This window comes from Helianthus annuus, chromosome 12 (assembly GCF_002127325.2).
Source record: "Helianthus annuus cultivar XRQ/B chromosome 12, HanXRQr2.0-SUNRISE, whole genome shotgun sequence".
NCBI lineage: Eukaryota > Viridiplantae > Streptophyta > Magnoliopsida > Asterales > Asteraceae > Helianthus > Helianthus annuus.
The window spans coordinates 155868827-155873163 of record NC_035444.2 but is presented as its reverse complement, the minus strand read 5'-3'; the positions used below and the strand labels follow the sequence as shown (position 1 = coordinate 155873163).

Sequence of the window (4337 nt, the reverse complement as noted above, 5' to 3'; positions counted from 1 at the left end):
CCCCTTTCTTACACAATTAACACTTGTCACATAACCCCTCACTATAGGCTCTACAAGTAAACATGACCTTATCTTGATTATATTTAATTAAAAATAACAATGACCGTTGCTAATTATTATGAACCTGTATCTAGAAATAACACTTTTGAAGCTCTTTGCTTTACAGTTATGTAAAGATTCTTTTTATAATAATATGTATAAAGTAAGCATATAAAGTTATATGCTTGAGAAAACAAACTCATCTGCTTTATAGATTGTAAATAAATGAAAAAAAGCTTTTGTAAGTTTGTTTATATAAACAATAACTAGGTTAGAACCCGCGTGTACACGCGGTTTAACAAAAGAAAATAGTTTGAATTTGTTTGGATTTAATAAAAATAGAATGAAATATTATTCAATGTTAACAAAATCAAGTAAAAAAATTCAAATGATAGTTATAAAAAAAATACAAAATCTAATTCAAATTTCACTGATTTGACACTTGAATGTTATTACAAAGTCTCGCTAGCTTGTTGTTCAGCCTATGTATTGTTTTTTTTGGGTAACGTAACTCATATAATTTTGTCTTTCAGCTTCAGCAAAGTTATATTCAAAGGTAAATGATTCATATATGCTATGCTGAGATTTTGTATATACGAATTTAACGTGATTAGTATAGAAAACAATAATTCATTCATGTGTATAATAAGACAAGCCAAAATAAACAACTAACTAAAATAGTAATAAAAAAATTCTTCAAAATAAAATATAGTATCAGATCATAAAAAAACCAACTACTTTTGTTTGAAAATAAAATCACAAGAACACAAGGAAAAAAAGAAGGAAATCTTTTGCAGCTTGAAAGTAATAAAACTACTTTTCAAGTTTAGGGATCAAAAGTTTGTCTTTGGATTGAGCCTTGGTTTCATCTTTGGTTTCAGTTTTTCGACTTTTTTGATGGAGAAAATGAATATGAGTTGTCTACATCATAAGAACCTTCTAGTGTGCATTTCAGATCACCAGTACTCTTTCTACTTTCATTATTCCTGGATAGCGGTGTTGCATCATCTACAGTATAGGATTTTGAATCCTAAAAAATAAAAGTAAATAAAAATAAAAACAAAGAAATAATAGTAATTATTTAAATCTTGTATAATAGGATAGGTTATTATAATCTACAACCTTGACACCAGCATCACTTTGTGACAATGAAGCAGTGGTGGGGAGATTCATCGAGTCAAACTCTTTAAACTCTAACATTAAGATAAAGGTTATAACTAATGTTAGAGGGTTAAAATTAAATTTAATTTATCAAACTTCTTTTCAAGTTTTGCTATTATAGCTGGATCATCCACCAACTTATTGATAGAAAATCCGTCAACCTTATTGTCCACAATGTACGTTTTAACATGAATTTTAAAGGCATACTTTTTGTCGATGAAAGCACCGAATTCAACAGGTGTGACTTTCTCATCAACAGAAACCTCCTGAAATATAATAATAAACATTCAAACGATACTAATGTTGAAATAGTATTCAAAAAATGTTTTGTTCAGGTTAAAAGATAATGAAATTACCTGCAAATATTTGTCAACCAATTATAAACCCAAAAGTTTGACTGTATCACGGTCAAATAGAGTAAGATTTACAGTTCCTGTGCAATCCTCTACTCGTATTGAAATCTTGTACCTAAAATCCAAAAAATAAAAATAAACAAAATTAATATAAAAGCAATTTGGGATTTTTTCTTCTCCAAAGCCTAACCACTTTGACCTTGATTGAAAAATCTCTTCTTGTGCCATCAATATCGTTCAAATATATTAGATTTCTGCCTTCCATGGTTCTATAAAGAAATATACACATCACATATAGAACAATGGTAGTGATGAAACTAATAATATATAGAGGATAGAAATTTGAAAAATTACCCGGAGATACAATCGTAGCTGGAGTAAAATTGCAGGTAGAGGCGTCTTAGGGTTTATGTGAGGTTAACAGGACTCAATATATTGCAGTCCTATGGATAATCCAGAGCTTTGGGGTTATCGTATAGAGAATTGTAGATATATATATCAAATATAAGGGTTTGTATATCAATGTATAATTTAATTTAATTAGTTAGAATTTGAGTTATAGATAGATTGTTTAGATTATTTTGTAAGTTATAGATAGATTATTTAGTATTAGATTAAATGTGGAATTAAATTTGGGAATCCATATCACAAAATTATAGGAATTTAACTGAATCTATATATTATGGAAACCCAAACCCCAAAATAATAGGAGATAAATAATGGAAAATTAAAAGGAATTCAAATTATTATTTAGTGTGTTCCAGGATTTCTTCATTTTTTTTTGTGATAGGTTCGATTAGATAGAGAATTACTGATTAGTTACAATATTTATGTCATCATATATATCTACTTATTACACATAACGTTAATGAGGTTAGAAGTTTAAGCTTTCACATGGACAAATTACCATACATACATACAGGATAATATATTATAATTATTACAATAGAAGTATATAATAATATAAGAGATTTAATAATCTATTATTATTTATTATTTATCTATTATGGTGATGGTCAAAGGTCAAACCTCAAATTAGCTACATCAGACACAGATCATCATCTAATAAACAATGTTTTACCTACTGAATGATTCCTAGTGCTCAGAAACAAAATGAGTAATCATCGACACCTATTTATAAGTTTCTAACAAAGTCCACATTCCTATATTTATGGCAACACTTAAATTATTAATGCTAACGATGAAGTGCTTAAAAGAAGCCTCTCATAAAAAAAATCAGAATCAACGGGAAGGGCGATTTTATGAGTGATTATATAGGAAGTTAAGAAAAATAATGCTTACATGGATGACAGAAACAGGGCATTTCACAAACTCAATTTTATCAATGTTCTGCACAATACCAATCAAGAATCATAAAAGTTCAATATATAAAAAAATAAAAAAAATCAATACAGATATAATCTATCAGTACAAATTAAATGAATACATACCTTATAGATGTCAAACCGATGTGTGCTTAACAGGGTACATGACTCGCAGACCCGATAATATAGGACTATGCAAAACAATTACGAACTTCGGAAGCACGACTTCTCTTAGTACCCCTACCTCGTCGAGAAGCAGCTGCTGTGTTAGTGGCTGGCGACTCTTCCCAAAACAGCCCCAGCACGCATGACGTTGTCGTCTTGTTTTATGTCGCAGTTCACCGTTGTAAATCGGCCGTCGATCACCACCCAATTCAGCCTTGTGCAACCGTAACACTCTTCCTGAACGTATATAGTAAACACATCACGCAAAAGTGTATACAAAAGTCATAAATACTGTAAAAACAACCAAACAGTTTTATAACAAAACTTTTATTACCACATTCACCATTAGCATCGGTTACGGTTTTGTCCAGTCCCTACTTCCTGTAGTGACTCTGAAAACTCTGTGATACAAAATATAACAGACTTCATCATTTACATATATCAATTTCTTGTAAAAAATATGTCATTTGGATTCAACAGAAAAACACCTACCAAATATACTATTTGTCATAGCTGCAGCAGCAGATAGTAATCCATCATAGCAGTTTCTAATTTCTTGCTTATCCTACCAAAAAAAAAAAACCCACTAAAACAATTGATCAAGCAAGTGGTTAAATTGATAGATTGTAACAAAGTCATGTGGAATAGGAAAGTATGAGAAACCCTAACAGACTGTCACTTAATTTGCACATAAAATTCAATTATGTAGATCCAAATGCAGCACATAAAAACAAAATTTCCCACCATAGAAGCCTGAGCAAGCTCATCCAGATGAGTGGAAGCCTGATGATTCCTCTTTACTTTACCATCGATCGGCGGATATGGTGCTGAAACCATCGACTCCGGTATCAGATCTAGGGTTTGGAGGATGTGCAGCGGCGGATATGGTGCTAAAACCATCGACGACATTAGAGTTTTGAGAGGAGAAGTTAGGAGGTGGTAGATGGATGAACTGGGGAGGAGAAGTTGTCTAAGGTTTTGGTGAGAATGGATGAAAGGAATTTGGGTTTTGTGAAATATGTGGGTCAAAAAAACGGGCATTCGGATCCCGATAAAGGAAGCGCGCCAAAAGCAAAAAGCAATTGCGCAGCTGAAGTACACGTGTCCCATAGTTGAATTCCTTTATTATATGTATAGATTTGTAATGCTTTTTGTGGAGGGCGGTGCTGGATCGGATTCCGACAAGGGAGGCTTTGGCGATAAGGAACATAAATATCCCCTCGGTTCTATGTGCCTTATGCGGTTCGACATCTGAATCGGTCGATCATTTATTGATCTCCTGTCAATATGCACA

The 4337-nt window shown here is 31.9% G+C and overlaps 1 long non-coding RNA gene across 5 annotated transcripts; it reads right to left on the bottom strand.

Annotated features, from left to right (window-relative positions):
- Positions 1 to 720: 720 nt before the first annotated feature.
- Positions 721 to 4096, bottom strand: LOC110895988. Of its 5 annotated transcripts, XR_002567554.2 has the most exons (11): positions 3788 to 4088; positions 3536 to 3608; positions 3378 to 3444; positions 3005 to 3280; positions 2856 to 2903; positions 1908 to 1996; positions 1753 to 1822; positions 1557 to 1668; positions 1408 to 1466; positions 1162 to 1232; positions 721 to 1069 (listed from the first exon to the last, which is right to left on the bottom strand). It is a non-coding gene; the product is annotated as an uncharacterized LOC110895988 (long non-coding RNA). The 5 variants fall into 5 exon arrangements; XR_002567552.2 differs by having other exon boundaries at positions 1908 to 2903; positions 3788 to 4095; XR_002567553.2 differs by having other exon boundaries at positions 1753 to 1996.
- Between the last annotated feature and the right edge of the window lie 241 nt (positions 4097 to 4337).